Source organism: Panthera pardus, unplaced genomic scaffold (genome assembly GCF_024362965.1).
Source record: "Panthera pardus isolate Hobbes unplaced genomic scaffold, ASM2436296v1 HiC_scaffold_4, whole genome shotgun sequence".
NCBI classification, from domain to species: Eukaryota; Metazoa; Chordata; class Mammalia; order Carnivora; family Felidae; genus Panthera; species Panthera pardus.
In genome coordinates, this window is record NW_026526969.1 from 14,692,106 (window position 1) to 14,714,124 (window position 22,019).

At 62.2% G+C, this 22,019-nt stretch overlaps 1 protein-coding gene across 6 annotated transcripts in view; it reads left to right on the plus strand.

Annotated features, from left to right (window-relative positions):
- MAD1L1 (mitotic arrest deficient 1 like 1) overlaps window positions 1–22,019 on the plus strand; it is a 317,342-nt gene that overhangs the window by 97,054 nt on the left and 198,269 nt on the right. Inside the window, exon 1 of one of the 6 annotated variants that reach the window (XM_019422454.2) lies at window positions 17,167–19,901. The exons of the other annotated variants lie outside the window; for them this stretch is intronic. The gene's annotated coding sequence lies outside the window, so the exon portion shown is untranslated. Of the gene's footprint in view, window positions 1–17,166; window positions 19,902–22,019 lie in introns of those variants that run through there. 6 annotated transcript variants of the gene reach the window in all.

Below are 22,019 nucleotides of genomic sequence, written 5' to 3' on the forward strand. Positions count from 1 at the left end.
GTGTTTCTGAGCCGGAGGCGGGATGTCCCCTACCTGTGCTCCAGGGGGAGTCCTCTGGGTGGCATTTTAGGACTACGCGGACACCGGGCTCGGGGGCCCCTGAGCTTGCCGTTTGCACCCCGCGTGGGCGGTGGAGGCGGGCCGCCCGAGGCCCCACGGCGGGGCTGGGTGATTTGTGTGCCGCGCCAACGCAGGCTCACCTGTGTTGGGATAATTACGGTGGGATTTGGTGGCTCTGTCTTCCCCACAGAAGGCCCTCGGTGTCAGAATGAAGCATGTAAGTATCAAACGGCTGTGTTTTCAGGTGAAGGATTTAATGAGGAGTAAATTCATTTAAACCAAAGAGCTGGCTTAAGGGGAACCGGCTCCACGAAAGCGTGTCGCGTGGCCCTCCTCGCCGCCGACATCTCATCCTTCCTCCTGCGAGCCCCGGCCCCTCCCCGGGGAGGGCCGCCTCCCGCAGGCAGCCGCACCGCGCGCGTCCTGGTCTGTCCTCCAGTCGGTGACGGCTCCCCTGGGAGAGGGCCGGGAGGGGCCTGCTGTCACCTGCTCCTCCCCCGGCCTGGCCCGCGTCAGTGACTTCAGTGACATACTGCCTGTTGAGCGGTTGGGCCGGAGGGCTCCGGTCTTTACCCATCTGACTGGAGGTGCTTCTGCTCGCGCAGCTGAAGGACTCACGTCGTCTCCTGCCCGGCGGCTTTCAGACACCGGCTACATGTGTCCTTCTCTGCTTGTTCTTGGGGGCCTTTCCTCCCATGCCTGGGGGGCCGTCTTGCAGCTTGTGATGAGGACTCAGTGCACGGTGGCTCCCCTGTCCCGTGCCCTCCCCACCACGTCCCCAGAGTCCGGGACACCGTGTGTGACTGTCAGCCTGTCCCGGGACGCTGGGGGACTCCTCGTCGTGTGGTTTGGTCTGCTGTGTGGCGTTGAGGGCTGTGCCCTCCCTGCACCTCCCTGTCTTTTCCTGACCCACAGTCCGCTGGGGGCGTAGGTGGTTTGCGGCTCCTGAGAACGTACCGGAGCCACTGTGCTCACTCTGAGCCTCCGCGTGCACTGGGTGATGGGCTCTCCCTGGGGGCTCCTGGCGGCGTCTGTTGTCTGATCACCGGGAACCCCACCTGCGTCCGATGGACGCGGGAGGGAGGTGTCCGGTGAGCTTTGTTTCTTCTTCCCCGTCCCTCGCATCGTCCTCCATTTATCGTCATTCAGGAGCGTGGTCACTGAGCGCTTCCGAGCACCATATGCTCGAGCGGCGTGTCTGTGCCCTTCTGGAGTTGGTGATCGGCGGGGAGCCACTCGCTGTACCAGTGCTGAGGGGGACTAGCCTGGAACACAATGCAGGCCAGCAGGGGGCCCGCCTAGGACGGGTGGGGGTTGTCAGGGGTGTTCCTCCCCCCCCCCCCCCCCCCGAGGAAGCGGGTGACCTTGACGTTGAGTAACACTTAATCCACGTGTGGAGGAGTCTCTGGCCGAGGGCCTGGGGGGAGAACCAGGGGAGGGGAGGGCAGGGGAGAACCCGGTGTGGCCAAGGGCCAAGCCTGCAACGCTGGGTTCCCGGTGGCTGTGCACGTGGGGCCTGGAGTGTGACCCCGCGGTGTTGTCCTCACTCCCCTTGGCGATTCTGTCTTGTGTCCTGTGTTCCAGAAGAGGAGTCCGAGGCCCTGAGAGGACCACATCGGAGGTGCAAGGCTCCGGGTGAACGGGGCCTTCCGGGCTCCCTCTGCTGCCTGCCCCATGCTGGGGAGGTGCCCCCCTTTCCTGCTGCCGTCGAGCCGTCAGGCGCCGTGCTGGCTTGGGGCCGCGTGGCCCGGCAGACCAGCGTCGGAACAGTTGCTCCCCTGGGCGGGCTGATGGGGAAGGCCGTCTGTGTTCTTCCTTGTCTCCCTGCGCACGGCCGGGCGCTGTCTTGCCTTCGAGTGGCCCCCAGCGTGGACGGTCCTTCAGGGGCAGAGCTGTCTGCGTCTGCCGGACGCGGTGGATGCGGGTCTCCCCTTGGTGGCGGGCTTCCGTGCTTCGAAGGACACCGTTCAAGTTGGCTACTTAAGACACCCGTAATTGGAAGGGGAGCCTTCTCAGTCCCTGACGGCAGAGGACTGTAAATCTTCTCTGATTAAAGGGAGCGAATTCCGAGGGTGGGAGAGAGGAGTTGGAAACAAATTGGCAGCACGACTCCCTTCCTTTTGCTGATGGGGAAAATGGTTAATTAGGTGATTTTTCTCTTCCTCTGACACGTGCAAATGAGGCTCTGTTAATAACTGAGCTGTTACGTAAACGGTAAAATTTTAACAGCGGTGTCAACCTGTCAGGCGTGTCTGCAGACCGAAGGTGAGCTTGTGGGAGAGACGCTTGCGGGCTCCTGCTCTGACGGCGGGAGCCCCTCCCGCGTGGGCCCCTCGTAAACCCCGGGGGCTCACTGCGGGCGGGGAGCCGCCCCCCCCCCCCCCCCATCCGTCCTCTAGCCCCTCCGGGCCGCCCCGGCTACTGAAGATGCTGGCATGGCAGCAGCGGTCGCCAGGATGCAGGGAGGGCTCAGGCCTGCCTCCTGCCTGCCGCTCGGGCCGGGTCCTGGTGCAGGGCCCCGGGTGCCAGCCAGGCCCGGCGGCAGCTGTCACCGTCCGGAAGCAGGCGCTTCCTTCTCGGGAGTGTTTGGCTGAGCCCTTGTCTTCAGTGTCTCATCCCCGCCAAAGAAGCCGGAGGCCAAGACTCTGCTGCTCTCTCGCACGGGGTTGGGGGAGTCAGCGAGGACCCTGGCCTTGCTCAGGGGGGGTTTGTTGGCTTGCTCCCGCTTTCCCAGCCAGTCCTGGTCGAGGCACCCTGGGCCACGTGCCGCAGCCTTGGCGAGGCCTCACGTCCGTCTCCAGAAACTCAGCCGGTGCCTGGCGTTTGCTTTCTCTTCGTCCCAGACTCTTGCTAGGTCGTCAGTGACCCATGTCCCCCAAAGGGTCCTAGGCTGCGTATGGGTGGAAGGAAGCGTGTGGTCCCGCCCTGCAGGGAGCCCCCAGCCGGCGGAAGTAACCGTGTGAACTCCGAGGTCACGGGGACCACCTGTCACCGGGCCCTCGTTGTCAGACGGCTCCACAGGGGGTGGCCCGTGGGGTCTGTGCCCCGTGGGACCTGTGGCCTCAGGACTGCCGACAGGACAGGACGTGCTGGCCGAGCCGCTTCCCATCTCGAGGCAAGGCAGGGGGGCCTTGAACGTGACCGGTGGGTTGTGAAGGTCTTCTTCTGGCTCGGGTTCCCGGGGCTTTGATACTTTCCCCCGGACGCGCTCTCCACTCTGCGCTCCTGCCTGGCCTCTGGGTGGTGCGTTATTAGTGCAGTGAGGACGGGTAGCTGTCTGGCTTGCAAATCTAAAATGAGATTTTACTTTTTAAGTAAAAAGAAAGGAAGTCTTGAATATTTGCAGCTGGGAGGTAGCAGAGATGAGAAATGCTGCTTATCTCTGCAGCACAAAAGGAGGCGAGAGAGGGGAGCCGAGTGCTGCTGAATACTGATGAGGCCGAGGCAGCCCCAGCCTCCGTGGGGAGGCCGCCCTTGCTGGCGAGCTCCGTGGGGACGTGGCCCGTGTTCCCAGCCGTGCTGTGGGCGGGAGGCACCTCAGGCCAGGGTGGGAAAGTCACCCTGACCCCGGCTTGAACTTGCTGAGCTCCGGGTGCCTTGTTTCCGTGGTCTTGCCCGGCCCCAACCGTGTGGTCCCCCCAGTGCACCATCTCCAGTGCGGCCCCCGGGCCTGCCGTCCGTGTAGCCGCTCGGGAAGGTAGTGCGGCTCTCTTGGCCCGCGTGTCCTCATTCCCAGGGCCTGGAGCTCTGCGGGACACGCACGTGTCTGCACCGCTGCACGTGGTGCGTTCTTCCGTGTCCCCGTCCGCTCTTTGCACGAGCCGGGCAGGACCGCGCACACACGGTGGCCTGCTGCCGTGTGACCGGCCCCCTCCTGTGCCGGGGTCACGGCCGCTGTACGCAGCCGGCTTCGGTCGGGCCCGGGCCGAGCGCCACGCCTTGGTCTCAGCCTCCCTCCCTGCGGCCCTGGCCCCGAGTGTTCTCCCTGGACGGGCTCGCGTGTCAGGGTTAGGTTAGAGTAGCCCGGCGTTCACCGAGCACCTTCAGTGGGTAGAGCCCGACTGACGAGGCCACGCCGTGGGGCTTCTTGTGAAGGCCGGCCGCGCTCGTCATCCCAAACCCACGAGGCCGTGCCGGGGTCTTCCGAGTTGACGCTGTTGGAGCGCGCTTTCAGACCAAGGGTGACCCCGAGGAGGCAGAGCTGTGCGGCCCGGGGCCTGTTGTGCCAGGGGCTCCCCTGGGTCCTCGTCAGAGACCACGCTTGGACTCAGTCCCGTGTGACTTCGTCCCTAGAGGCGCTGCGTGCCCGGTGCGGCCTCGTGTTGCCGCCCCACCTGGCACGGCCCCTGGGACCGTGCGGCTGGTCCACAGTGGGGTTGGGGAGTAGGAGTTCCCGTACCAGTGATCGCTGCTGTGGCTGGTCGGGCCTGGTCCGCACAGCTGGTCTTGCTTCCAGCAGTCAACAGGGGGACCCCCATAAGGGGGCCGAGGAGACAGAGGCTCGGATGGAAAGCCCCGTGCCCAGAGTCATGCAGCCAGTCAGGGTTGGGGATGGGTAGGAGTTGGGAAGGGGCTGGAGCCCGTGTTCGACCCACGTGCGTTACCACGACTCTGTGCGCACGGCCCAGTCCTGGGCACGGAGGGGCTGGGCGGGTGCAGCCTGGGCCAGCCTGGGCCCCGGCCTCCGCCCTTGTGTTCCTTGGAGGGCTCGAGTCAACTGGTCTGCCTTAAACAGACACCGGGAGGTTCTCCCGGTGGCCACGGCCCTCTGCAGCGGAGGCCGCATCGCCTGACCCTGGCCTTAGCCCTTCTGTAGTCTGTGACGTCGCTGTCACTCCCCCCTGCCTCCTCCATGTAGCAAAGCAAGAAGCGGCAGTGGTGATTAGTGCCGTTGGGACCCCCAGGAGAGGCAACGGGGCAGCAGAAGATTGCACAACGCAAAATGTTGTGCAGAGCACGCAGTAGAAGACACGGCTCAGGGGAGGGAAAACCGGGGCCCGAGTTCACATTTAGCCATGGGGTTGCAGGTGCCTGGGGATCAGATCTCACGCATTTGTCCACAGGTGGGGACGCTGGGGGGCTGGACGGCCACAGCTCGCATGCTCGAGAGGGACTGGGTTTGCCCCCCGCCTGCCGCACAGGAAGACGCTTCCTTTACTTTCTGGGAGTCCTCGTTTTGGCCATCGAGGACCCCGGCGTCCTGGAGGCCGTCCTGGGGCCGCACACTTGTCGTGAGCGGCAGCTGCCTCCTCGTTTCTGCGTCCTCCAAGGTGATGTCACGGTCGGGCGCGCACCCTCTTGGGGTAGTTAGATGTAGGTGGCCCTGAGGTTTGCCACCCCCACCAGGCCCTTGCCACTGACACCCTCTCCCCTCTCCTCAGGAAACCACAGCCCTCCTGAGAGAGGACCCCGCCCCGCCCGACCTTACCGGGCTCTGGCCCTGTGTGTGCCGCGCGTATGGCCTGTCCACGGACGCCACGGCGTTCGCACAGGTCCTCCTCCTCGCTCCCCTCCCGGGGGCGCTTCGTGGCGTCCTGGCCACGCGGGCCCGGCCTGGGTGCGTGTGCGCATCCTCGCGTACCGTTCAGGCAGGCTTGACCTCCCTGCCCTTCGTCCGTTCCGTCTGGTTTTCGTGGCGACGACCAGTGCTGTCCACATCTCCCCCGTCAGTCATCATCATGTTGTCTTTGCTCCTGCAAGCGAAGGCGGCCTCGGGCTGCAGCTGATCCCCGTCTGTCTCCGGCGGCGCGTGGACCCGCGCACCCTGCAGTCGAAGGAGGGGTGCACATAGGAGAGGTACAGAACAGTTCCCTTTTAAGAAAAAGAATAATTTTTTAAATGATTTTCCACTTTGAGGCATTAACTTTGTTTTCCTAACTTAAAAAAAAACCGTAGCGTGTTTAAGAAACGTACACGTTATCGGTGAGCAGTGTAACGAGCTCCCAGCAGGACGTCATTGTGCCCGGCGGCTCATTCGGCTGGGCGTCAGACTTCGGCTCAGGTCACGATCTCCTTGTTTGTGGGTTCAAGGCCCACATCGGGCTCTGTGCTGACAGATCAGAGCCTGGAGCCTGCTTCGGATTCTGTGTCTCCCTTCCTCCCCTCCACCCCCCCCCCATCAAAAATAAACATTAAAAAAAAAAGGCAGGAGGTCTCTGGTCCCCAAAGCCACCTCCTGCCCTTTCCAGTCCTCTGTCCTGTTTCTGGAAACCGCCAGCCTGGCTTCCAGCACTGGAGACGGGTCTTGCCTGTTTTCAGCGTTATCCAGGCGGGGTTGCGTGGATAGGCATGTGTGTGGTCCTGCACTGATGTGCAGCGTGAGAGTCACGCACGGAACGTGTACGTGTCCGACACGCCTGTTGTCACTGCTCCGCGATGGTCCCTGGGTTTTAAACCGCTCTGCTGTTGGCGGGCGTTTGGGGGTTCTCAGCTTGGGTGTGCTGGTGGGGTGCCGTGCTCGGGGCTGGGGGGTGACCGAGCCGTGGCATCAGTCTGTGGTCCCTGTGCTGTTGTTTGGGGGCCCCACTTGCTTCCTGTCTCCCCACCGTCCCGGCGGCAGGCACCACTGTGTCCTTGTGCCCGCTTCTCTTTCGTGTCGTTCGCTGTATGCTTACGGACCCACAGGAGCTCAGGTCCCCTGCGTGTGTTTACACGTGGGACACACATGTCCTCATCAAGCCCCGTTCATCAGGTTTTTCCTGTGCCGTGACGTCTTCTTGTGTCTTCCGTAAAGAAACCTTTGGCTGCTTAGAAAAACGTTCTGTGTGTATTTGAAAAAGCTGTATAATGTTGCCTTTCACATTTGGGTCTGCTGTCCCCCTGAGGCATGTGGCCCGGTTTCCAGGCGGGCAGTCGGTTGACCTGGTCATTGTTCCCTGCTGGACTGTTGTCATCATCTATACACGTCGGCTGTACACGTATGGGGCTGCTCCCTGAGTTGCTCAGTTTTTCCGTCCACCCGTTTCCTTCTGATGAGCATAGACAGAGGAGGAAGAGGCCGGGAGGAGGATAGACACGTGAAAGAGGCTGGACCGTGGGGGATTCTGGGAACCGTGGACGAGGGCGTGTCACAGAGCTGGGGTGACCAGTGAGTGGCTGCCACAGGTCGACCAGGTAAGACGACCATTTGGAAGTTTGCAGTGTGTAGTTCGTGGTGGCCGGGACAATAGCGGGTTCTGTGGGGCCGCGGGGGAAGCCTGTGAGAGCGTGGGCAGAGCGGAGCCAGGCGGGCTGCGTGGTCTCTGCATCGGGAGGGGGCCAGTCGGCGCGGTGCCCGCGGGGTGCACGTGTAGACGACACCGGCTTGTTTGTGGATGAATGTGGAGAGGGATGGCCTGGCGAGGGGCCGTGCTGGAACTGAGCGTGTCCCTGCCGACAGGCGGTGGCATCGGGGTCTGTCCTGGTGGGGATGTGGCTGGCAGGAAGTGATGCAGAGAGCGGGCGCAGGGGAGGGAAGACGTGGCTGCCCCCGTTTCCTCAGCAGAATACGAAGCAGGACGCAGTGGCCAAGCCCGAGGTCGGTGGGCACGTGGTACAACTGCACCGGGGCGGGGGGGGGCACCAGGCAGCGAGGCCCCGTGCCCCGCCCAGCGGTACTCATCCATGCTGCTGCAGGGGTGCGGCAGACGTGGGGGTGCCAGCCGTGGGCAGCGTCAGCCCCACGGTGAAGGCGGGAAGAGTGGTCCTCGCCCCTGGTGCCGGACGTTTCCACTGGATGAGGAGGGCCGAGGGGCGTCGACTCCGTGGTCTGCGGGCTGCAGGGACCGACCAGGGTCCCGGTTCCCGGGAGGTCAGTCGGGCAGGTGCCAGACGGCACCTAGTGGGACCTGCCCGGCTGCAGGGTGGGTGTGCCGCTCGCCTCTCCGCTCGTTTTCTCGTCCCTGGGACGGCCTGACATTTCCGTCCCTTCCCAGCTGACTGCGCTCTTCTTGGGGGGCCCACCCCTAGGCCCCTGGACCCGCAGACCCGCTCAGCATTCCCGAGCTTTCCTTGGCCACCTCATTCCGGTTTCCTTTGGCCAGCGCCCAGTGTCCCCGGCTTCTGGTGCCGCCCGTGCCCTTGGTCGTGGACGTGCAGGGGGCGGAGGGGCTGGCCCTGGGCCGATTCTTCCGCTGGTTGCCAGATCTGCCTTCGCCACATGCTGGGAGTTAGGTTTGCACACCTGGAAGGAAGGAGGCGGGCCAGAGCGATGTCAGCACTTTGCTTGAATAACTTTTTTTGATTCTGATCACAGAAGGAATACATTGTCATTTACAACGTTTGACAAAAACAAAGCACGACAAAATGAGAACAGCTGAGAATGAAGGTTTCCCACAATCCTCCCGTCAGTAAAACCAGTGTGGCCGTGCCGCCGGCTTAGATTCTCCTGGCGTGCGTGTACGGTGGGTGTTTCCCTGATGTCGTGTTTAGGAAGACGTCCTTTCGTGTGCCGTCTGGTTTGGGTCCTTTTCTTTCGTTTAACCTCACGTGAGCACTTTCCATGTCACGTAGTCTTTTAAAACCTGACTCTTGGCTGTAAATCACTTTCTTTGTGAACACTCTTTCTCAGCCAAACTTGCCGGTAGATCCTTTTTTCTCTTTTTTCGTTTTTCTGAATGACACCCGGCCTGATACACACGTCCCCAAATCTTTGTTTACATTGCTGGTCATTTCCTTGGGAGAAGGTCTCAGAAGCGGATTGCTGTTGACGAAGCACGCACGTTTTCCCGTCCCATATCCGTTTGCGCTGTTTTGGCGCACGGGAATTGCGGTTTGTTGTGGCTGCGGCGGGAGGCTGGCGGGAGCCCGCAGTCCTTCTCCATCCCCCACGCGCCGCGGAACCTCGGCCGGTGTCCGTACCGTCAGAGGCTCACGTGCACACGGGGACAGGGACGACGCTGTCAGCGTGGCCGTGCTCCCCACCCTTGCTGGGCGTCCGCAGCGTCCCTGCCCTGGCGGCCGGCTTCCTGTTCCGGATCGGCTCGTTTGTGCCTCGCGGTCACACCGTTTCCACAGACCCTTCTCGACGGGCGGAATCGTCTGGCCCTGCACTTCGACCTGTTCCAGGCTGTGGGACGGCGCCCTGTGGTCTGCGCAGGAGGGACTCGAGTGGGTGGTTTTTGGTGGCTGGCGCTCCGGCGCCCGTGCCCGGCTGGTCGCCTGTGCCCGGTGCTGTGGGCTGAGACACGCGGCCCCGGCACGCACTGTGCCAGCTCCCGAAGGCGCCTTGCGCCGCCCCGGCCCTGTGCGTAGACATGGAGAGGGAGGGCCGGGGTGAACCTGGAAGTCCGGTTTCTGGGTGCATGGCCACCGTCGTGGTCCCACTCGTCTCAGACTCCGGTGGTCCGGTTTCGTCTCGGGCCCTGTGCTCTAGCTCGCCCGTGACCTCAGCGTCCCGGCCGCTCCCTGCCCTTGACTCTGGGCTGTCCGTTCCTGGCCCGCTTCGCTTTTGTCCTGAGGGCAGCTGAGGGTTGTGGGGGGCCCCTCGAGGGGAGGGGTTGATGGTGCCGGCCGCCGTGTGCGTTTGTCTCTGGCCATCTCCTGGCCTGTCTTCGTCCTGCCCTCGGTCACCGACCGGGCGGCTCGTCTGGCGGCCCTTGTCTCTACTCACACCGTGACCGGGACTGTGTTCGTTCTGAGGCTGCGACCCAGGTGCCGCGGTGTCAGTACCGCTTCTGACCCTTTCCCTTTCCTGACCTCCCTCCCTCTTGCCTTTGGGTTTGGTGCGTGTCGGGGGCCTCCCTTCCTCCCCGTCAGGGGTCCCGGCCGGATGCAGCCCCACGGGGCAGGGCCCGCCCTCCTGGGTGGGAGTGTGGCCCCCACAGGGCTCCGGTGGGGGGGGGGGGGGCGGTCCTGTGTTAGGGGCCAGAGCAGTCAGACGTGCTGCTGACATTAGGCGAACATGCTTGTCGGCGTGGATTTTCAGTGGCACTTTCTCGAGGTGTCATTGACACGCGGTAAGATGCCGTGCCCGTCCTGCAGCCTGGCCTGTTCCTCCGAGCACACGCGTGACGCGAAGGTGGGGTTCCCCGCCCACCTGCCTCGTCAGTGCCCGCCCCACCGCAGGGGTCCCCCCCTTACTGCCCAGTGAAGTTCTGGTGGGACTCCACCACGGCGTGCTCGTCCCTCTTCCCTTGGTCCGCGGGTGGCGTTTCCATGCAGGTATGGGCGAGCGTGCCCTCGGAACAGGATGGGGGAGTGATCGGGCGTGAACCGTGCTTGAGAAGCTGCCGGCTTGCCCCTCGCGTGCCCCCTCCTCGCCAGCCCCCCCCCCCCCCGCCCCCCGGTGCTCGCGTGCGCCTTCCTGACAACGGGCACCGTCTCACGTGCTTGCTGGCCGATCCGCCTTCCTGCGTGAAGCGCCCTCCGCGTAGATGTGACTTACGTACTTTTCTCCCTATTTGCTTACAACCTTTATCCGTGTTTCTGTCTTTTTAAAAATTAATTTTTAGAGGAGCTTTTAATAGCTTGAGGAAATCAGCCCTTTGTCTGGAAATATGGTTTCCCAGTTTGACATTTTCCCTCTATTTGCTTATGAAAATTTTCTGCAGACATTAATTTTTAATTGTTACCTAGTTGAGTTCATCAGCCTTTTCTTTCAGTGCTTCTGTTTTTGTGTTTGAACGAATGTGGAAAGGACATTCTTTTTTCCTCCACAGTCTCCTTCCATGGTTCTGTCCTACGTCTGCAACCTCTGACCCTCGAGGCCGCCCTGTGGTCAGAGCACCGCGCTCCAGAGCCCTTCCCAGTTGTCCGAACAACTGCGGGCAACCAGCCTCTCCTCAATCCTGCTCTCTCCGTTCGGACTTTTCAGTCCCGTGTCCTTGTTTTGACGAGGGTGGCGCGGCCTGGCTGTAGTTTCTGTGGCCGCGTGAGGCGTCTGCATGCCGGGTGGGCGGTCCCTTATTCATTTCTTCCCGTGAACTTCAAGTTTGGTTTGTCTCGTTTCACATAAATGGAGTTTTAATTGGTATTGCCTTAAATATGGGCTGATTCAGGGAAGTCGGTCTCTTAACGATGGTGACTCTTCGATGTTGTGTCCTAGATCATGCCTGTTGGTTTGTTTTCTTTAGAATTCCTTAATGTTTAAGGTTATCTTTGTTTTTTTTTTTTTAATTTTTTTAAATGTTTATTTTTGAGAGAGAGAGACAGAGACAGAGCACAAGGAGGGGAGAGGGAGCAGCACACGGAGGGAGACACAGAATCTGAAGCAGGCTCCAGGCTCTGAGCTGTCACACAGAGCCCGACACGGGGCTCTGAGCCTTGAGATCATGACGTGAGCCTAAGGCAAATGCTTAACTGGCTGAGCCACCCAGGCGCTCCTAAAGTTATCTCTGAACGGGGGCGCCTGGGTGGCTCAGTCAGTTGAGTATCTGGCCATTGATTTCCGCTCAGGTCATGATCTCAGGGGTCGTGAGTTCAAGCTGCACATCAGGCTCCACACTGACAGTGCGGAGCCTGCTTGGGATTCTCTCTGTCTCTCCCTCTCTCTGCTCCTTGCCTGCTCGTGTCCTCTCTCTTAAAATAAGTAAAATAAAATATAAAAACAAGATTATCTTCAAATGGATTTTGTACTGTTCCTTTCATCTTTTTTTGTTGCTTTAATTGGGGTCTTTTCTTTCGTTACGTCATCTAACCTCTCCCATCCGGTACAACACCGTGACAGTCCTAGCCAACCCGTGACCCGGGAACCCCACTCCCTGCTCAGAACCGTGCCTGGAAGACGGGGGGGGGGGGGGGGGGGGGGGGGCATCGGTGCAGACACGCCTAATTGCCCGTCTTGGTTCCGCTCCATTCGGAGTCGTTGTCTTTATTTTCCCGTGGGGCAGCTGCTGGCGCCTCCCTGCCGGGACCGCCGGGAGCCCGCGGGAGCCCTCGGGTACGCATCAGCCGGTGCGGCACTGGCACCGACAGTCGCCGCTGTCCTCACCGTCGCAGTCACCTTGCTCTTCACCGTAGTGGCTTGAAAATACAGGCTCACTTCTGAACAGAATAACCCCTTCCTGGCAGTTGTGTGTTTGTACCAAGGACACAGCTTAGCTATCTGGCTCCGTCCTGACAGGCACGGCGTTCTCGGGCCCGTGCTGCACTCCTCCCCCGTCTTCCCCACCTCTGCCCGCCCAGCCCGTCCTTGAAGGCTCTGCCGAACTACGGTGGAGCCCTCCTCCCCTCCCTCTGTGTCTCTCGGCCACTTGGTGCCCGGCACCCCCTGGTCCCCATGCGAGCGACCCAGGGCGGCCCTGGCCCGAGAGCTGCCGGCCTCTGCCCGGGGACCACGGCGGCCCCGTGTCTCCCCGTGGTGGTGGGCAGGCTTGAGAGGTGCAGGCTCCTTTACTTCTTTTCCTTGGAGGCCGTCACGAAGGCGCCGTCACGTGGGGCCCGTCACGTGGGGCCGTTACGTAGGGACGCGCCTTTGCCTCTGGTCTGCCCACCCTGCCAGGCCGTCCGTCTGCCGCTGAGGGCAACAGGGGCAGGTGCTGTTGTGGCACCTGCCGGCGTGGCAGGACCGGGAAGCCGAGTGGAGGGCGCCCCCCGGGGCCACTCCCTTCTCCTGGGGCCGTTCCCGATGGATCCGGGGTGGTGCACCTGCGGCGAACTGGACACGACGGAGGCGCTGGCTCACCCGGGCACGCGCACGAGGCGGAGGAGCGCTCACCCGGGCCCCAGAGAGCCGACGCCACCCTTTGCCTCCAGCGTGGTGCTCCAGGTGCTGTTCCTCCTTTCCGGGCTGTTCCACACCGCGGTGCTGAGGGCTCTGGGCCTGGCAGCTCCTCTGCAGCTGGGTTGGCCCTGGCGCTTCCTGGGCCTGTGCGGGCGGACGCGGGGCGGGCGCGTGCCCCCCACCCCCCCGCCCCACCTCCATCTCCCAGCCCCAGAGCGCCCTGGCCTCCACGTCTGCCCTTCATTCCTTCACAATGACTCGCAGGCCGCCTCCGAGGCGTTGGGGGCCTCGCACGGCCTCGCCCTCCCCGCAGCTCCCCGGCTGGCGAGGGTAGAGGGGGGGACCGCCGCACAGCCTGCCGAGGTGCCGTGGAGACGTGGGCGCCGGGTCTCGCTCCGCCGGGCCGGGGCTGGGCCGGGGCCGGGCTGGGGCCGGGCTGGTTGGAGTCCTTCCTGGAACACGGCTCTGAGGGGAGAGCTGCAGGGCCCACGGGGAAGGGAGAGGCCCTGGATGCGAGGCTGCGGCAGGTCACTTCCCCGTCCCCCCCAGGCAGGTGGTCACCGGGCGAGGGTGCCCCCACCTTCTGTCCTCAGGGACTGGCCTGGGCGGGCACCGGAGGAGGGCCCGAGAGGGGCGGGTGCGGTCGGGCACCCACAGTCCTTGCCCTGTGGCCTGGCCCCTGCCGTGCGCTGCGGTGGAGGGCGGGCGCTTCTTCCCCAAACTGCTTCTTGAGCACTTCCCGCTATTATCATGTGAATGGGACCTTTCTACCTCAAGAAGTTCGGCTCAGCCGCTCCTCCTTGTGTGCTGGTGTAGCTTTGGGATGCTAATCTAGTAGGCAGATGGCCACTTTGAGATCCATTTCCTGTGAAGGAATTGTGTAAAGGAAAGCACTTCTCTTTGTTGCCGGCCTGCTTCCTCCGCTCGCTGGGCGCCCGAGCCCTTGGGCTTGCTGAGCCCCTCTCATCTGAAAGGCACCGGTGGTGTGTATGCAGGAGGGGGGCTCCTCGGGAGGGAGCCTTCCCCACGGGGCCCCCGGTCAGGGTCTGTGGGACACGGGGCGAGCGAGGATGGCACCCGCACTGTGGTCCCAGAAGCGCGGGAGCCCTGCCCTCTGTCCGTGGGCACATGAGCACACGAGCGCGGGCTCCTGCCTGGGCTCCTGCGTCTTTCGCGCCCCCCGCCAGTGAGGTTCTGTCCGACTTCTCTGGCAGATCACGGTGTCACCCTGGCATCAGTCTGGGGAGTATCTCTCAGTGACGAGCCGCATGCGTGTGAGGACAGACTCCTTACTGGTGCCTTGTGGGCTTATCTGAGTGCCCACCGCTGCCACCGAGACTCCCCTCGAATGCTTCCTCTCCTCAGATTTGTGTAAGAGGCTCGAGGTGGGGGTCGCTGCCCTGTTGGTAGGTCGGGAAATTGAGGCACGGAGGCGTCTCTGACGCTCCTCACCGGTGTCTGTGGGGCGGATCACAAGTTACGTCACCAAGTGCGTCTCATTTAAGAGGGTCAGAGTCTCACAGAGTATGTTCTACCACAGTGGAATGGATATTAGAAGTCATTGACGGGGGAATTTGGAAAAATCACAAACGGGTGGACAGCAAATGACACATTGATACCCGTGAGTGGAAGAAGAGACACGGGAAATAAGAGCAGCCATGTGGTTAACTGGGCACACGCGTGGTGTAGGGCGCGGCCAGGAGGCAGCACGAACAGTGCTCCGAGGGAGAAAATCCATAGCCCGCAGAAGGAAGGAGGTGATAAAGTTACGGATAAAATAAATAGAGAACCGAAGAAAACAACAAAAAGTTATTTATTTGAAAAGAAGAATAAAATGGACAAACTTTGAGCTGGACCAACGGAGCACACGTGCGTGAAGTCTCAGGAAAACCAGGAGAGAGAGGGTTGGGGACATCGTTACAGGCTTCACGGAGCCGGAAGGGACCACGAGAGAATGCGGTGAGGTATCTGTCGTCCGCCAGCACGTTATTCAAACTCGATGAAACGGACAAGGTCCTAGAGGATCAGAAAGTGCCAGAACTGACGGAAAAGGAGTGGAGACTACAAATAGACGTAGTCAGCAGCCAGAGTGCTTCCAGCAGAGAAAGTCCTGGAACCACACGGCCTCACGGGTGAATTCTGCCTTACGTTTCAAGAGGGAACTCACACCGATCTTTCCCAAAGCGTTCCCAAACATACAAGGGGAAGGATCCCTCCGTGACTCATCTCACGGGGCTCAGGCTTCACGCGCACACAGATGGCAGTTCTGGCGGATCACGGCTGTGAATGCAGGAGCCGAAACCATAAACCCTTGGAAGAAGCATTACTGTCCTAAGTCTTTGTGACCTTGAACTCCGGAGGGGCTTCTTAAAGAAGATGCCAGAAGCACACAGTGCTTTGTTGAAACTAACAATGTAAATGCATCAAAGGATGCTGTTAAGGAAGTGAAAAGTCAGCACACAGAATGGGAGCAGATATTTGCAAATCATGTATTTGGTGAGGATCTGGCACCCGGGAGGCATCAGGAATTCTCACAGCTCAACACCCAAAAGACGAGCAACTGAGCTTGAAAACCAACAGGGGCCTGAATAGACATTCCTGCAGAGACGACACAAAGGGACGTGGGAAGGTGCATCGCTAATCTCTAGGGGAATGGAGGCGAGGACAGTGGCGGTCAGTTACCCAGAGAACAGCAGGGGTTGGCGAAGGAGGTACGGGGGCCGGAACTGTTGGTAAAATGTGATGCGGGCGACGTGGAAGATGGTGTGCCTGGAACAGAGCAGCAGCGTTCAGGGCAGGTGGAGGCAGGAAGCGGCCCACGCGTCCTTCAGCAGGTAGATGGACTAAAATAAAGGGCTGCGTCTGGACTTGGGAATATCATTCACCCTTGAAAAGGAAGGGAGTTCTGGTACAGGCTACGGGGTGGATGCTCTGTGAGATGAGCCAGACCAGAAGGAGCAGACACCGTGTGATTCTATTAGCATGAGGTGCCGGGGGTCACGTCATCAAACCCTTGGGCATGGTGGGGCCAGGGGTCTGTGTGTAATGGGGACAGAGTCTAGTGTGGAGAGACAGAACCTTCTGGAAACACATGGTGAGAACGGCTGCACAGTAGCGTGAATGTGCTTGGTGCCCTGAGCTGTTCACTTAGAAACGGTTAAAATTTTATGTCGTGTATATTTTGCCGCAAAAACAAATGGCGAAGGACTTACGTAGACATTCGTACAAACGTCTAGCAGTCTCGTGAAGAGCACTGAAACGGCAGTGAGGCCCCCCTTCCCCCCGCCGGGATGGCGAGGAAGACGACGGTATAGCATTCGTAACAGTAAACCGGTCATGTACCGTTGCACACAGGGTCCTTGTGGTATTAACGTAAAAAAGTAATAATAATAACGAACGCTAACAAGCGTTGGTGGAGGCTGTGGGGAAACCGAGCCCGCACAGATGGCATAGCGAGACGCCGCGGTGTGGCGGGACTCGGTCGCACGAGTCCTCGGAGGGGTGAAAGTGGCGTCCTGTCCGTCCAGCGTGGCCGCCCTAGGTGTGTGCCCAGGGGATTGGAGACGCTAAGCATTACTGCTCACGGAAGCCGGGGAGTGGGCCAAAGACAGACAGCACAGGTAAGCCGGCGGTGCGGCATCTCTCGGGGGCGAGGCGCGGTCGCACCTGGTACGGACGGGGACAGACTTCGGACACGTGGTGCTCACGTGGAGACAGGAGAGGCAGAGACGGCCCCGCCGTGTCGGGGTCCCCGAACGCGGACCGTCCACACCCGGTGAATCCTCACACAATAGGAGATTAGTGGGTGCTGTGGGGGGTGGGACTCTGTTTGGGGTGAAGAGTCTTTTCGAATTCGTGTTCTGTTTGGGCCCTGTCGTGAATATACTGAAACCCACTGAATTGTTCAGTTTAACGTGGTTAAAACGGTGAATTTTATCCCAATGAGAAGCGAGTCAGTTATTCAACAGATGGTTTTGTAATGTTAATGCCTGAGAAAGCGAGTGAGGCTCGCTGGGAAGACGGTCCCCTTCTGTGCAAGTGAGGTGGGTGGGGACCCCCTGCGTGTGGCCGGTCATTGGCCAGGGCGTTTGGGCTTCTGGTGTGGGCTCTGTGCGGGGGGGGGGGGGGGGGGACAAGACCACGTGCCGGGACCTCGGGGCCACGTCAGGCAGGTCCCCTCCTCGAGGTCACGCCCTCGGTCCCTGTTTGCCGGCTCCTTCCTTCCTGCCCTGATGGCGCTCTCGGTGGCCTGGTGTGGGGGTGTGAGGTGAGCTGCCCGCTGCGCGGCAGGAGTGAGCAGCAGCATCCCCACCCCTGGGCGCCCCTCGCTGTGGCCCTGGAGACTGGCCTCTCTACTGGGCTCCCTGGGTGTCGCCCCTGCCCTCTGGGTGTTGTGGGCGAACCGCCCCCCCCCCCCCCCCCGCCCCAGGTGTGGCAGTGTGGCCATGTGTCACACCCAGAACTGCGGTGACTGTCCTCATGGTCAGCCTGGCTCCTGTTCTGCTGGAATTTGAGAAAACAAAAAGTGTTTGTAATCGCAGCGGGCCTTTATTTTTCTACGCTCTGTCCAGACACTTCCAGACTTGCGCTCTCAAGTCGTCTCGTCCGGTGTCGGGATTACTGCTGAGTGCCCAGCACACTGCCCCGTTACCCCGCCGCCCTCGCCGGCACCGTTCCTTCAGACCCGCCTGGGGCGGGCCGGCTGCAGGGTGACCCACAGCGACCACCCGGAAGTTTGGAAAGGCCTGTGTGTCGGCGAGTGGGTTCCTGTCTGAAGACCCCAACGAGGACGGGCTTCCGTGGCCCCCAGTCCTGCGCTGGCACGCTCCAGAGCCACGATGCGGGTGGTCGTCCGGGCGCGCCTGGGGACCCCACGCCGGCCTGCCCTGGGGGCCCTTCCGCCCCGCCCAGCACCCCTCCCGCGGTGGGGCGGGGGCCGTGCTCCCACGGGTCCGACAGGCACTGGCCCTTCCTTCTAAAGGTCATCTCTGTCTTAGTTGTTAAAGTTCAGGAGGAAATAAACTGCTTAGAGCTGGCATTTCTCAAGTGTCAGCTCCCCGGGCCCTGGAGCCTGGGGTGGGGAGGAGGTAGATTAACAAGTGAGCTCCTGTGTTGACACGGAGACAGCCGGGCAGATGCTTCCCTGTCTTGGCTCCGCGAAGAAATCGTAGAAGAGAAAGTAATGATGTTGTAAAAGCTCGTTTTCTCCTCTCGTTTCTGTTGTTTGGCACGGGAAATGCGGAGATGTTTATTAGTGGGGCGCCGGCCCTCAGAGAGCTTGTCGGTCTCGGGCACCTGGGTGTCACCGGAGTGCCCGCGTGCGGCCCCCGGGCCCTTCATCCTTGACGGGGGAGCTCCTGCCCAGTGGGGAGACAGCGGCCCCCCCCCCCCCCCGAGGGTGCCACACCTAACTGGGTATTGACTTGTGCTTTGGGTCGAGGACAGCAAAATCGATGGGAAAGCAAACGGGCAGGATGGGCTTTATTAATCAGGCACTGCCAGGCAGCTGGAAGGCGGCCGCTCCGCTCCTGGGCGCGTGGCTATCGATCGCCGGCTCGTCGGGCGCCTCAGTTTCGGAGCTGCCGGGGGGCCGCTGGCCGACACCGGGGAGGGAGGTGGGCGAGAGTCTGCCGGCTCGTCCGCCGCCTCCCGTCCCGCCTCGGCTGGGCTTCTATTGGCCTCCGGCCCCCACAGACCCAGAGGAGGCCGGCGGGAGCCCCTCCCAGGGTGGCCGCACTCTCCCCCGCCAGGCTTCCTGCCTTCCCCAGCGTCAGTCCCCGGGGAGGCGGGGGGCACACAGAGCCCCTGGGAAGGTGGGACCTCGTTGCCCACGTAGCCCGACGTCAGAGCTGCCCTGGACACATCCGGAGCGGTCGCCGTCACACGGCGGGGCACGGTGGCCGTGGCTTTGGACTGGAGCCGCCCGGGTCCTTTTCGGAGGAGAGAGTTTGGGGGTCTTACAGGAAGGTGTGGAAGCGAGTGAGCGGGTGCCCAGTGATGAGTGAGGGGATGCCCCGGGGGTCGCCTCTGCAGGAAGGAGCGCAGCACGCACGGAGCTTGGGGCCAGCTGGGCCAGCAGCTGCGCTGGTGGGGAGCGCCTCGGGGGCGGCCTTCATCGCTGCTCACCTACAGCCTCGTGCTTTCCAAACCATAAATCCAGGGCAGTGAGTGGCCACCGGTGTCTGCAGGGGGCCAGACGGTCCGTGAACGGCTCCCTCTGCCCGTTTGGGCCACAGACACCACGTGGGTGAGCAGGTGTGGCTGTGTTGTGACAAAGCCTGATCTTCCAGAGGCAGGTGTGGATGGTAGTTGAGCACGGGGGGTAGGAGCAGGGACGAGGCCCGGCCCCCCGGTCTGCTCGCTGTGGGACTCCTGCGTCTCCGGCACTGTGCACGGGCCCTCGTCCTCGGGGGACGCTGGGGCCGGGGTGACCTCACACATGTGGAAGCCTTCCCCAGGCCGGAGAGGCCAGAGCCAGGCGTCTCTGTGGCACTTGGGATGCAGCCCCGTGCTGCCCGACCGTGGGCTCGCTCTAATTATCTGTCCCCCATCGTTCTCCTCGGGCCTGTGGCCTTGCCAGCTGGAGCTCCAGGGTGTGGGGCACCGGGGTGGGTGGTGAGCTCGTTCCGCCGTGTGCCTGGCACCCTGGCCCTGAGGGACGCGGAGCTCGCCTCGCTTGGCCTCCCCGCCCCCGTGAACTGGGGGCAGCCCTTCCTGTGCGTTTACACGTCGGCAGCTGATGGGCTACATCACCTCGCTCACTGTGGTTGGGATCGAACTGAAACCGCAAGGGCAATTTTCCTTCTCGCGTCTCCAGGTCAGTCGAGTGTCCCCGGCGTGGCCTCCACGTGGGACGCACGGAAGCTCGCTCGGTTGGGGACTCCGACTGGACGAGACGCCAGGAGCGGCAGGCTCGTGCGAGCGGCGCCCTGGGAAGGGCTGGAGGCTGGCCTGCAGCCCCTGGCCTGCTGGTCCGTGGCTCCTCTGAGCGGGTCCATTATGGCCTTTGCTTTGTTTGTTCTCTGGTTTTACTTTCTGCTGTTTGGTTTCTTTTTATTTTTCAGAGAAATGTGTATGACGCTTGCAGACACTTAGGATAGGAATTTGATGGCACACACAGCCGGCCGCGTGCGTGCCCGGCCCGGGCATTGAGGCGCGCCAGGCGGAGGCTCGCTGCCGCCTCGCCGAGGCATCCCCCTCGGTGAGTCTCAGCAGGACCTGCAGACTCTGTCGTCTGCTCCCTGCCTTCTCCCCTGCACGTGGCACAAGTCCTGCCCTTGCTGTGCCGGTCAGGGCTGGCCACGGCCCGCGTGGTGGGCCGGCGCCCACGTGCAGACGGGGCTCCGGGTCTGAGTAGGAGCCCGGCTGGCTCGCCACGCCCCAGCTGTGCGACCCCTGCCCACTCACCAGGGGCGCAGGGGCCCGACTGTGGCAGCACCCTTCCGTCTCTGATTCTCGAGGTCCGGCAAAGACCAGGCGTGCGTGCTGGGCCCGTGGCATGCCGGGTAGCCTGTCCGCTCAGGAGACGGGTCCCGGAGTTCCCACTTCTGGGGAGACCCTGGCTGCCACCCTCCTCTGCTCTTGCCTCTCGTCCCACGTGGGGTAACATGGTGTGCGTCTCAGCCAGGGGTCTGCGGAGGAGGTCTCCCAGGCACCTGCAAGGCCGCACCCTTGCTTCTCCGCCCCAGCTGGACGCGGGGGGCAGGTGTGCCCGAGTGCCCCCGCCCCCGTGAAGGCAGGGACACGGCAGGGGAGCTCACACTTGCTTTGCACTTCGCACATGTGTCTCATTAGATTCCCTGTGGCCCGTGAGGCAGGGCAGAGATCAGTGGCTTCCTTCTTATCTGTGGGGAAACGGGAGGTCAGGCTTGGAGCTCCCGGCCAGTCAGACACCGAATGGGGTCACACCGGGCTTACTGCATCTCTCCAGCCGGGAGACTCCGGGGCCACGTCTCTGCGTCTCTCTCGGAAGCCCCTGTTAGCGTCCCGCCCGGCGAGTGCGCTGGGGCCGGCAGTGGGCGGTGCTCTGTGCTGGCTTCCAGGCCCGTGGCCCCACGGTTGCCTCTGGGAGAGTTTCTGCAGCCGGTACCCGTGCACCTCTGTGAGTTCATCGTCGCCCTCCCGAGCTGCTGCGCGGCCCCCTGCCAGGTCCCCACAGGCACGGCTGCACCAAGGGTGCGCAGGGCTTGGGGCGCTCTCCCGCGGGGCGGTTCTGCGGGGGCATTCGTGAACGTGCGCGGTGCTCCTTTCCACAGCCCGTCCCTGTCTTCCGCTGGATGAGCCAGCTTCTAGAATGTTCGGCCTCTCAGCATTCCCTGCTGAGCTTCGGTGGAACCAAGACCTTGGCCGCCTCCCCCTGGTGTGTCTGCAGCCCCCGCCAGGCCCTGTGCACTCTGGGGCCAGGCCTGCGTGTGCCCGTCCATCCTGGCTCGGCATGGGTGCCCGAATGCCCCAGACAGAAAACGGGCTCACTTGCTGGATGGCGGTTTGGCCCGAGCTGCGGCCCCGTGGGGTGCACGGGGCCCGAATTTACGATCTGTAAACCGGAGAAGCTTAGAGAGCATATGTGTTAGTGGTTTGATCTGCACTCCTTGGAGCTCGAAGGAAGAGGATGCTTTCGAGATTTTGCAAAATCGTGAATAAAATCTTGTTAACGTTTTCTTAGCTTTGCACAAGAGCGTACTTGCTAGAGACCGGCGTGCGCCTGCCGTCCTAGTTCACCCCCAACAGGCTAGCTCGCGCTGCGCTGCGTGTTCTCGGGCACGTAATCGCGCGCCTGCCTGCGAACGCCGGTCCAAGTGTGCTGGTTAAAGGTTTGTTTTGCGCTCGGGTCTGGCGACGGCCGTCGGCGTGTTTGCGCCCTCCCGTGTTCCTGGGCCCACGACGGGCGCGACGCTGCATGGGGAATGGTCGTCCCTCCTGGATGGACAGCACCACCCTGTCCGGGTCCTTCCCAGAGGCGCGTGGCCGGGAGAGCACCGGCCGCGGAGGCGCGGCTGCAGGGGTCGTGTGGGGCCGGAGCCGGCATCCGAGGTCGTCTCCGAGAAGGTCATTAAAACGTCTCCTGCCGCTTCAGAGTGAGCCAGGTCCTCTGTTCCTTGAAAGTAGGCGTCCTCAGGTGAGGGTGACGGGAGGGGCCGCAACACAGAGACGGTTCTCAGAAGCTGAGACCGCGTCTCCCTCGGCAGACGCCCGCTCGGGAAGGCATTGATCGATAGGCATGCCGACTTCTCCTTCAAGCACTAAGCACTTCATTTTGAAACCCCCAGAGGCTCGCGGAAATGCCACTGACCCCAGAGTTCAACTTCAGCTTGGAAGG